The 12,759-nt window shown below is 40.5% G+C and overlaps 1 protein-coding gene across 1 annotated transcript in view; it reads left to right on the top strand.

Moving 5' to 3' along the window:
- The first annotated feature begins 1,013 nt into the window (after positions 1-1,013).
- The window catches only part of insc (inscuteable), a 296,952-nt gene continuing 285,206 nt past the window's right edge, over positions 1,014-12,759 (top strand). Inside the window, exon 1 of the mRNA XM_067144206.2 lies at positions 1,014-1,316. The gene's annotated coding sequence lies outside the window, so the exon portion shown is untranslated. The remainder of the gene's footprint in view (positions 1,317-12,759) is intronic.

Genomic DNA, 12,759 nt, shown 5'->3' with positions numbered 1-12,759 from the left:
CCTTCCCAGTCCTAGCCCTTTTCTGTCTCATCGTCGCCATAAGACCTATCTGTGTCGGTGCGACGTAAAGCCAATAGCAATAATAATAATAATAATAATAATAATAATAATAATAATGACGATGATACAGAGCGACATGTCTACGTGTTACAGATAGCTTAGTTGTTAGTTCGTATTCAGGAGATGGTGTGTCCGAACCCCACTGCCGGCTGTTCTGAAGACAGTTTTCAGTCGATAAGTTTTCGAGGTCGCTGGGTTAGGACAGGGTTTGTCCTAGGAAAGACTCTGCCATGATATTTGATGTGAAGAAGGGAGTTAAAAATAATCTGGCATCGATTATGCTTTTGAAAGCCAAAGGCTTCATTAAAAACGAAAGATGCTACCGCAGCCATTCGAACAATTTAAATCAATCACATTTTTCGGAATTTTGGCGACAATAGGATAGGATAGGATAGGATAGGATAGGATAGGATAGGATAGGATAGGATAGGATAGGATAGGATAGGATAGGATAGGATAGGATAGGATAGGATAGGATAGGGAAAGAAACAGCTGCGGCATTTTCCTGATGTGAGAATGGAAAACAACGGAAAAACCGTCTTCAGGACTATCAACGGTGGGACACAAATCGACTATCTCCCGAATGCAATCTTTCCGTATAAGTACACGCCAGCGAACTGGCATTGTCACTGTGTTATTTGTCTAATAGAAATCGTACCACGACCTAATTTCTTTTCAGAATAATCGCGTTACCACATAATATTTCTCAAAATCGCTGGAAGCATCCAAATTGGCCGCCTTTAAACTGCTCAGAGAAAATTCAAGACTACCTGTGTCCTGTGGTCTACTGTATATCAGTCCGAGCAGTAGCGCTAGAATTTGAATAGGCGAGCATGTTGTAAACTACAGCAATTACGCAATGCTCCATGTGTTGCAACTTGCAGCCAACAGATGGTGTTCAAGCGTCAGGTAGATACTTGCGCCAGCAGTGGAGGGGCAGTGAGCACACCGCGTTTTGACACCTTGTTTGAAGTTTCTGTGGCGGCAAGCAAACACTGGACAGTTCACCGGCGGAAGTGCAAGGGTGCGTGTTTAAAGACGTAAGACGCGGTGTGTTTCAAGTTGTGACAGAGTCGCGAATGGACTATAAACACTGAAGTGACAATATCGTTTGATAGTGTTCCAAGAATTTATGTCACGTACGTTCTCTGAATAGTGAATCATTAAGGAGCGGCGAGTCAGCGTTGGAGAAAGACATTTTATTATTAGTGAATTAAGTTTATTTACATGCATCAACACAACACATGGAACTGAAGGTAAGTTCTATTTATTTTAAATCATGACTACAGTTACCTCTTGCGAAGCATTCTTATGTTATATTGGTCTGAAATGCAATACCTTTTTAAAAATTAATACTGATGATGATGATGATTGTTGTTGTTTAAAGGGGCCTAACATCTAAGGTCAGCGGCCCCTAAAAAAATTAATACTAGAGAGTTTTAAAAATATCTCAGTTATACTTAATAAAGGACATTTAAATTCTACATTTTCCACGGATTATGAACAATTCTCTCGCGGTCCGGTGGTATTATTCTACATCTTTGACGTCTGATAACGCGATTTATTTTTGTTTCCATATCCCTTCGTCTTGGCAGTGGAATTATTTGTATTTTGATTTATATGCAAAGTTTTTTTGCTATTTGTTTTGCGTCGCACCGACACAGGTAGTTCTTATGGAGACGATGGGATAGGAAAGGCCTAGGAATGGGAAGGAAGCGGCCGTGGCCTTAATCAAGGTACAGCCCCAGCATTTGCCTGGTGTGAAAATGGGAAACCACGGAAAACTATCTTTAGGGCTGCCGACAGAGGGGTTCGAACCCACTATCTCCCGGATGCAAGTTCATAGCTGCGCGCTCCTAACCGCATGGCGAACTCTCCCGGTATGCAATGTTTTGTAATGATGATGATGATGATGATGATGATGATGCTTGTTGTTTAAAGGGCTCTGGCGCAATGTTTTAAGAGTTGAAGAGCTTTCAAGAAATAATCGGCTGCGAAAGGGATACACACTTTACCAGGGTTACACTAAATTCGAATTGCTGCACTGAAAATCTAGTATTCTGTGAGTTCGTTCATAAGTCTTGTTCTTTCTGTTATTCTAAACATTCACTTCTTATTGTTCCAGTTTACAAATACAGCAGGTAACTTACAATGTCCTCGTAATTTTACTAATCAAGCAACAACGTAATGTCAAGAAGGATAACTTATCTGTCACTGTGAATCTACTGAAGGTGTAGGTTTTTGTTACCTCCTATATCCTTCTTAGTTTTATCTTTAGCTCTTTCTTCGTTGAACCATCAGGTTTAATCAATTTACAAAAAACATTACTTTCCACCTGAAATAAATGTGTTGGCAATTCGTTTTTAACCTTGTATAAGCGTGATAGCTAATTGATTTATGGATTATTTTATAGATTTATGGAATCGTTTTACTTTCCTCATAGATTCGTAATACACAGCCACAGTAGGTGTGTATTATGTTCAAATAGCAAAGGACAATGATTGGAATACGGACGACAGAGACCCTCCGCTGGTGACACGATTGTGATTTTATTTGTCTGTCTGTATGTCTGTCTCTCTGGTTCTCTCTCCTCGAAAATACAGAATTAGTAACTTTTTTAAAGTTCCGAGACAACTTTCTCAATCCATATCCCACCTAGGAATACACACATTACAGGAGACATCCCGAACTTAGTCCTGCAATAACTACAATGCGCTGCCCATAACACCCACAATGTTTAAAATAGCTAAAGATAAGTGGTACAGCACAATCCTTGCATAGATTGTAAAATGATTTGTAGGTGTACGCAGGCCCCGATTTCAAGTAGTTAGCGCCCTGGGCAAACAATATTTAGCCGCCCGCCCCTTTGCTCGTTCTAAAAAATAATTGTTTACAAATTAAATATTAGAGTTTTCAAGATTATGAGTTTTAAAACAGCACATTATGCAAATACAGTTTATTCTCATAATTAAAGTTATCGAGCCAAATTAAGATAACAGCCAAATAAGAATGAGGCTGTTTTTATTTTTATTTTAAAAGCCGTTGGTTCAGTTTGATAGTTTGTATGTAAGTAAATAATTTTAGAAGTAAGACACGTTTTCTTCATAAAATTTAAATATATAGATTAAATTCAGGTTTTAAAGAATAGTTTAAAGTGTTTTATATAGTTTAATAAAATAATTGGAATAATTTGTGGAATGTAAAAGTAATTTGAGTGTAATGAATTTAAGACGTAATTCACGCAGGCCATAATTACTCGATCCGCCGGCCGCCACCCCTCAAAAACTGGCGCCCTGGGCAAATGCCCAGTCCGCCCATTTGTAAATCGGGGCCTGGGTGTACGTTTAATTGCTGTTGTGGTATGGGAGATTGTTGTTTTAACGATCACTGTAACGATATTATCTGCCCTTCTTTACATAAAGCGACTACCGGAAGAATGGAAATCAAGATTGTTATTTTAGGCGACTCTTGATATCGTGATCATGGTCACGGGACCTCTAGTTTTACGTGGAATCCAAACCACAAGGTCGTGACTTGTCATTTCAACAAGCATTGGATGGTAATCGAAGAATAAAGGTATCGTCTAAAGAAAGGTTTTCTGACGCGGAAAATGGAAGACAACTTAGGCTCCTATATTTTTCAACTAATTTCAGGAATATCTGTGGTCGCTTGGGACATACTGGCTCATTTTGGATTTTAGTTAGTGAGGTGTGAGACCGGATGCCCTTCCTGATGACACTTGTTTCTTTCAGGTGAATATTTCAATCCGGGCTTGAGCATTCTCAGTCCTTTAGGTCTCGAAACCTTCATACTGTGGGAGAAAAAGAACGAGTAAGTACCAAAGGACGTTGGACAGGAAAGTTTAAAGAAAGAAGGCTGGCACAAGAAGATGGACTCAGCTAGGCCCCTGTGGTCGCGTAACAACGTCTAGCTAATTATGAGACTCTTGGTTCTCTGTTGCTGTTGATGATGATGATGATGATGATGATGATGATGATGCTGTCGGTACCGCGAGGTTCTCCGACGTTCCGCACTTTCCGCTAATGTGTTTTATCTGCAATGAGTGACGGGAGACCCTCCAATCAGGATGGTAGCTATCGTATGCCTCGGGAACCGAATTTCGAACCACAGATATGACGCAGGTAGCAAACTCGATGTTTTTGCCTACAGGAAAAGTCAACAGGAGTTCTGTTTCCAAAATAAATATACTATTCGAAAGCCACGCCGACAGTTCAAGATTTTGCGCGTGCGTTGGGTAGACGCTCGTCTTTTGTGCTTGAAGTTGCAGAATCGAAACCCAGTTTATTTGAGAGTGCTGAAGTGGGGGAGACCATGCCATTTAACTTAATAGCAGAAAAACTGCGGCGAATAGTCGTCCATTAAGACCGATAATGGTTGAAGCGATCTTAACTTCTTCATCTTCTTAATTACATCCAAGCTGAGGTGGGTGGCCATTTGAGGGGTTTTAAATGCGATATCTACTTGGAGACGTATAACTGTGAGCTTGAATTCGGGAGATGATGGGTTTGATTCTCACCGTCAACAGCCCTGAAGATATTTTTCCATGGTTTCCCATTTCTACATCTTTCAAATGCCGAGACTGTATCTTAACTAACGCCACGTGCACTGCCTTCCCAAGTCTACCCCTTTACAAATACAGCGTCCCTGAAAATCTATAACATGCGTGAGTGCGACGTTATATAGCCTACCTCCCAGGTGTTGGCTTCCAATACGTTTTAAAACATTCCGACATCCTTGGCTGTCTTTAAATCTGTGGCAATTAAAGAAGAGTTGTCCGGCTCCACGGCTAAATTGTTAGTGTGCTAGCGTTTCGTCCAGGGGTTCCCATGTTCGATTCCCGGCCGGGACTACGTATGTGTGCCATCTTCATTATTAGAAATGAATGTAGGTAGCGCCCCATACTCACAGACGTGTAGGTCGCCTATACGGTGTCAACTCGAAAAAGTTGCACTACGCTTCTTCGGAGTCCACTCGCCATTATTATTATTATTATTATTATTATTATTATTATTATTATTATTATTATTATTATTATTATTATTAATAAACGGTAAAGAAATAAACGGTAATTATTCATATTAGTAGTAGTAGTAATTATTTTACAATTTGCTTTACGTCGTACCGACACAGATAGGTTTTATGGTGACGATATGATAGGAAAGGCCTAGGAGTGGGAAGGAAGCGGCCGTAGCCTTAATTAAGGTACAGCCCCAGCATTTGCCTGGTGTGAAAATGTGAAACCACGGAAAACGATGTTCAGGGCTGCCGACAGTGGGGTTCGAACCCACTATCTCCCGGATGCAAGCTCGCCTGGTAGTAGTAGTAGTAACTTTCCCGTTTATGGGTATATTTACTGAAACTAAACGTGTGACTCAGGGTTATTTGGGAACTACATTACAAGATCATAGATTTTAGTTGGTATGCTTTTCATCTGTTGTCATAGCAACGAATCTGCCTTTATCTGGCTTTAGTCAAAACGACTCATAGTGCAGTGAACAAACCTATATAATCGAGTGAATTAGTCGTGCGGTTAGGGTCGCTGTAAATCTGCATTCGGGAGATGGTGAGATCGAGACCCTTTTCCGTGCTTGCATCGCCAAAATCCTTCTATGTGTTAGTGCGGTGTCAAACCACTAAAAAAGGCCTATATAAAGTGTTTTTAATACTACATTATGTAGTCTTGACCTTCGTTGACCTTAGCAACCTAAGCAATGAGATTATTCATAGCAATGAATGATTAGAAATGGCTGTAATCTTGAGTGCATATTTTAATTCACTGTTAAAACTATTACCGTTAAAGCAAAATTAATTATATCATTTTTCATATAACGAAGCAGACTTCTTTGGAACGAAAAAAAAAATCCACAACCTGTTTCCAGTCATTCGACCGGGTCAGGAATGGAATGAATGAAGCCCCATCTAGCGGCGAGGATAGGAATTGTGCCGGCTGCCTAAGCCTGTCGCAGTCCTCTAGGGCAATGATTAATGAATGGCATATGAAATGAAATGATATTGGAGTGTGTTGCTGGAATGAAATATGACAGGGAAAACCGGGGTACCCGGAGAAAAGCCTGTCCCGCCTCCGCTTTGTCCAGCACAAATCTCACATGGAGTGGCCGGGATTTGAACCACGGAACCCAGTGGTGAGAGGCCGGCGCGCTGCCGGCTGAACCACGGAGGCTACCTCTTGGGAACGAATGAAAAGACAATTTCTAGCATTCAGACAATAGATATTCTAGTATAAATAAATAATTTTGTTTTAAAATGCCCTTCTCCAACGCGTAAGTTACATCCACAAACACATTCAAATGTTTCAGTTTATTTATCCTAAATCTCCTTGTCAATTAGCATTTTAGCCATCGATAAGTACAGACTCCCGTTCGTGCAATGATAAAAGCATATATTTCGTAAAAATAAATATGAATTAAGTTACATAAATATTACTAGTAATGGAAAAAAATTATGTATGTCATAAACATACTTTATGCTCTCGTGGAGACATTGCCTGGGCTGTGATTAAATTCCTCCTTGACTCTCTTATAAGTATAACTTTGCTGGCGTGACCTAGTGTTTACAGTGCACTGTGTCTTCTGATATGAGGTAGGACACAACTGTTACTTTCACTGACCTAACTCAGTCACATCATTGGTTTTGACAATACGAAAGCGACTGAGTTATGACTGATGTTAGTAATGCCATTCCTTAGTTCCTGTTATGAATGGTATCAAAATGTTATACAGGTTATATAGGCAGACTAGTACCTAATATACTACTGGCTCAGTGAGGAAAGGAAGTGCTTATGAGTCGAAGTTGATTTGCAAAGCAAAGCCATCTCCGTCTCCGAACAGGCTTTGAAGGCCCTTGGAGGAGTGGAAGGTAAAGGTTTCCACTAACCGTAATCTTGGCACAATCTTTCTTTATAGTTTCACCCTGTACATAAGGGTGTAGGCTGAGTGAACCCTGAGTGAATCTCAGAGCCATGAACTGTCAGTCATGCGCCGCTCCAGAAATGCACATCTCGTTTCTTAAATTTTTCGATTTCCTATCGGAGAATCGACCCCACGTTCTTTCGGATGAATCGGTTTTTCCGAAGTTAATTTGAAGTAAGCAATGTAAGGTCAATTCAATGAGGTTGAATCGACCTTGTGACCTCCAACATCGAAGTAGTTAAACCACTCACTTACCGGCTGGTAATTTACTGATCAGCAGCAGCCTAGCTATGCTGAAATACCGGATCCGGATTGATATTTGCAATTAAAAGAAGCTCATGGTGTGGGTGATCATATGAAGGAGAGAACATGATTTGCTGGCTTATTGAAAGGAGACTAGAGATCTAGAGGCCTCTTTGGGTGGTTCGGTGAACTTGTTGACTACGGAAGACATACCGTATTTTACAGTAAGCTATTATACTAATTGGAAAGGTAGGTATATACGATTTAATCATTAATATTTTAGACAGTGAGGCTACTATAATTGACTGAAAAACTGCCTACGCATAACAAAGGACGTAGCTAGTATGCAGTATCTATCGTAACATTGCGAACAAAACCTTTACCAATAAATTGACTAAAAGCCTTTTACAGAAGAGGCTATTGATGTGGTGTTCGCAGACTCCGGTTCATTAAAGACCCTATATTTTCTATGCGCATGATCTTCGAAAAGCTTTTGGAATGTAATATGCCTTTAGATTTACGTAGACTGCCAAACAAGCCTTCGACTGCATTAAGGAAAGACAAAGTAAACTACTGACAGGGAATATGCCACCTCGGTGATATCCCTAATTGCAGACCAGTGGTGACCGATGATGACATTCAACTGATGTCATGGCAGAGGTTGGCATCCCGAGCAAATTAATATGATAGACAAAAGAGGCGCTATCAGACCCAGTGAACGGGATTGAAATACAACATTCTTGCGTGTCTTTTCAACTTACAATAGAATCAGGCAATTACTATTTAGTAGCAGTCTGTAAAAGGTCTGTAAGTGTTCAGCCCGGAGGCTGGTTGAATCCTCAGAGTGGTAGTGGTGGTGGTGGTCTAGATTATTGCTTTAAGAGGCAGTACAACTAAGCAACCATCCTCTATATAACACTAATCGGAGAGAAAAATGGAAGGGATACTACACTTCGAAAAATGAAGGTATCGGCCAAAGGAAGACGAGGGCCACGACGGGCATGAAAAGGAAAGACTCCCTAGACCTCGCAACCTAATACCGTCGGGGTCGGTAAAGAACAAAAGATGACCAAGGGAGGTCAGATACGAAAGTGAGGAGCATGGCACAAGTAAGTGGAAGCAATGTCAGCATTCAGCTCAGGGCCCCGTGGTCGCCAACCCACGCTCCCAAGTTGAGAGGCCTTGGGGCCTCTTACGACAGGCAGGGTATACCGTGGGTGTTATTCTACCGTCCCTACCTATAGGGGGATGGAACCTCAGATGGTGCCACCAAACGCTATATGGTTATAGGAAAACCGCATAATGAGGAGTGAAGTAGTTGTTATTCCTCACAGGGCCAGAAACTGATGTTGCAGCATGACAGGCCCTCGACACACTAGTTGTGCTCTGAATGCCATGAATCAGCCATAAGTGAGACCGAGACTTCGATGGAAACTACATTTGGCTCCGGCCTGTGCTGAGAGACAGCCATGCAATAATAGCGTACCCATCAAGAGATAGCAACAGGTGGCCTGTTAAAGATAATAAGAGATATTGTTGTCAACCCCGATGGCTCGATTTTTAATCTGTGAAGCAGTATGCAATGTTGTTCCCGGATAGTTATCTTGAATGAAATGCATAAAAGAACAAATAGAAATTGTAGACACTTTTTATGAGAAATGGGAAGATGATTTACAGTATTGACGGGTAAGGTAACAGTAACCATTCGTTTATGGATAAGTATTATGCTTCAAATATTTAGGCTCTGCAGTTACGCACAAAAATGACGTCACAGTGGAAATAAGGGAAAGAACAGCTTCGGGAAACTAATGTCTGAGTTGTTGTTATTTTGGCTTTCTCTAACGATCTTAACGTCGCACAAATATGCACAAGCACATTCAGGTTTTCGGTGATGCTGGGATGAGGATGAAGCATTACGATACAGGACTCTAACAGCATAGCAATCTCTCTCAGTACGTCTGGTCTCTGAATAATGTCATGGCGGTCAGATACATCTCTAAAGATTTATAAACCATAATCAAGTCCATAGTTTTTTTTTATAGTGAATACCTGATCGAACAGTGAACATCTTAAAAGCATGGGAGAGGAAGATATTAGCTCTGTTTGTTACAAAGATGTAAACAAACAAACAAACAAACAAACAAACAAACAAACAAACACCTTGGCCGTCTGTACAGGATGTGAGTTCAGGTCTTTGGCACCCTGGGCATTCCCTTCCTTAACTTGACCTCTTCTATCTACCAAACTAAAAACCAAAAACGTCTTCAGGCTTTTCAATCGTTCACATCAGCTTGGCAACGGGATTTTCAAATTATAGTTTAATGATCATTATCACGAACATTTTCCGTCAGCTTCTTCGCTTCCAGACCTCACGAATACACTCCTCGGTCTTCGTTTGCTGGTATACTGTATGTTGTAAACACTTACGAACATCCTTAGTCACCAGCTTCCTAAAGTGAAAAAGGAAATGTACAGTTTAACGTGACTGTTGATATATACTTTTATATTTGCCAGTAGTTTAACGTTGCGCCAACTTCCATACTAACGCAAGCTTGCATTCTGGATATGGTTGGGTTCAAATCCCACTACTCGCAGCCTAGAATATGGTTTTCCGTGGTTTCCCGTTGGGGCTGTACCTTAATTAAGACCACGACCACTTCCTTCTAAATCTCAGCCCTTTCCTGTTTCATCGTGATCGAAAAGCCACTAGCAAAAACAGATAATTGTAGGGAAATTAGTTAAAAAATCCTTTTCTACGCAAAATTCCGGCACTGCCCTCTCTCTAAACATCTATAACAATTTAAGAGGCGTTAATTAATTATATGCTTGCAAGGCTAAGGTGTCTTCAATGTTTCAATGTTATTGTCTTCCATAGCCATAAATGGCAGGTAAATAAAAGACCCTATAAATCACGAAAATCTTATACTATAGCGGTCAACAGCTATTGACAAGAAAGATCATAAGATTATTTTTGTATTTGGTGCTGTTGTGGCAATGGAGTTCGTTGTTTTAAGGATGCAAACAACGGGAGTATAGAATAAAATATATTTAGTTTTCTCCTGAAAGATTAAGGCCTCTTTTCCATCTAACCAGAAAATGCAGCATTTACATGTGCAGCATTAAAAGGAATAGACTACAAATGAAACATCTTACAACTACTAAAAATGCAGTTCCGGTATTATAATAAAGAGAAGTACGTTATGATGATGATGATGATGATGATGATGATGATGTCTGGCTCCATGGCTAAATGGTTAGCTTGTTGGCCTTTGGTCACAGGGATCCCGGGTCGATTCTCGGCAGGGTCGGGAATTTTAACCATCATTGGTTAATTCCGCTGGCACGGGGGCTGGGTGTATGTGTCGTCTTCATCTCATTTCATCCTCATCACGACGCGTAGGTCGCCTACGGGAGTCACTTCAAAAGACATGCACCTGGCGAGCCAAACTTGTCCTCGGACACTCCCGGCACCGAAAGCCATACGCCATTTCATTTCATGATGATGTACATAAGTATCGGCTCTTCTTTACGTTAATCAAAGAAAGAAGACTTCCGACTATATGAAGAATGAGAATACCATGCAAAGAAAGAAAATGAGTAAGACACGTAGGGAAATGGAAAAATGGTTAGACCTCACAAAGTTAATACCGTTGGGATGGGAAGTTGATAAAAAAGAGTCAGGCAGGACAGATTGACGAGAGGAGCTTGGCACAAGTATATGGATGCAATTACACACTCAACTGGAGTAATATTGTCTCGCAGGTTGTTAACCAAAGGGGGATTGTAGTGGAGTTTATATGCTCTTAGAAGGAAACGTAATAATGTCGAAGAGGTTGGCCAAGAGTAGATAATGGAGATGAAACAGAGGTCTGGCACAGAGGAATATAAACAAAGTCAGACGCATCTCCTGAACATGTTACCACTCCGTGGTGGAAATGATTTCATCCTACAGTTGCATTCAGACTAAACATGATCATTTATTGCTCGGCTGAGTGGGTAAGACGGTAGGATCTCTGGCCTTCTAAACCCAAGTTGGTGGTTTCGATCCTGGTTCAGTCGAGTGGTGTTTGAAGGTAATCAAAAACATCAACCTCGTGTTGGTAGATTTACCGGAACGTAAAATAACTCCTTCAAGACAAACTTCGCGCACCTTGACGTTTCCGAAAATCGTAACATTAGTTAGTGGGACGTTAAAAACAAATTATTTATTATTATTATTATTATTATTATTATTATTATATCTGACTCCATAGGTGAGTGGTCAGCTTTTTCGACTTCGTTCCTCGGGATCCCGAGTTCGATTCCCGATCAAGTCGAGATATTTTAATATTAAATGGTGTATCACCTTGGCTCGGGGATTGATGTATGTACTGCACCCAACATTACTGCAACTCATACGTCGCACACAACACTCCCTTCTACCACACAAACACTCAGTTTCCTATAGGCGGCAGACACCTCTCACTCCTCATCAGAGGGTCTGCCTTACAAGAGATTATTATTATTATTATTATTATTATTATTATTATTATTATTATTATTATTATTATTATTATTACAAGGCGAGTTGGCCGTGCGGTTAGGGGCGCGCAGCTGTGAGCTTCCATCCGGGAGATAGTGGATTCAAGCCCCACTGTCGACAGCCCTGATTATTGTTTTCCGTGGTTTCCCCATTTTTACACCAGGCAAATGCTGGGGCTGTACCTTAATTAAGGCCACGGTCGTTTCCTTCCCACTCCTAGGCTTTTCCTATCCCATCGTCACCATAAGACCTATCTTTGTCGATGCTACGTAAAGCAAAATGTAAAAAGACTTATTATTATTATTATTATTATTATTATTATTATTATTATTATTATTATTATTTACGTGATCAAAAAGAAAAGAAAACAGCTCTGTGATACCTACGTTAACGTACGGTAATTCTTCCTTGTACGAAATGCATCTAGGAATAGGAATATTTAATGTCTTCTCTTTTGATATTCCGTGCAGCTTCATCTCGCAGCAGAGAAATTGCTGCGTGGGCGTTGCTATCGCAACTCACTGCATCGCTCTCCGGGGGGCCTTGTCTTATCTGAGTGGCGGAGACTGGTATCATCGCTACTACACTGATGTCACCTTAGCCTCCCTCTCTTTCTTTCTCCCATTGTGCTAACACTACATCTCTTCTAAACACTCAACAACCAGAACCGTAGAGGAAAGCAACAGCTCTTATAATAGGACTGTTTGGGTTGGAACTCAGCAGGAAAATCAATTAAGACCTCACAAACTTTATGGTAATAGTTAGGGAAATAATTTTAAGGTGGAAAGTATGGTCAGAAAAGGAGGGGAAAAGTTCTGAAAGTACATACAAAAATGTGCAAGAAAGGTGATGAAATCAGGTTAAGAATCAAACCAGTTACATAAACTTTCCCTCTCCCATTTACTGAATTCTAATAATTAATAAACTTGTTATAGTGGATTACACACCACATTTAATGTTTTTGACAGCAAGTCGCTGGTGCTT

This window comes from Anabrus simplex, chromosome 3 (genome assembly GCF_040414725.1).
Source record: "Anabrus simplex isolate iqAnaSimp1 chromosome 3, ASM4041472v1, whole genome shotgun sequence".
Classification (NCBI taxonomy): domain Eukaryota; kingdom Metazoa; phylum Arthropoda; class Insecta; order Orthoptera; family Tettigoniidae; genus Anabrus; species Anabrus simplex.
This window is presented reverse-complemented; position numbering and strand designations above follow the sequence as displayed.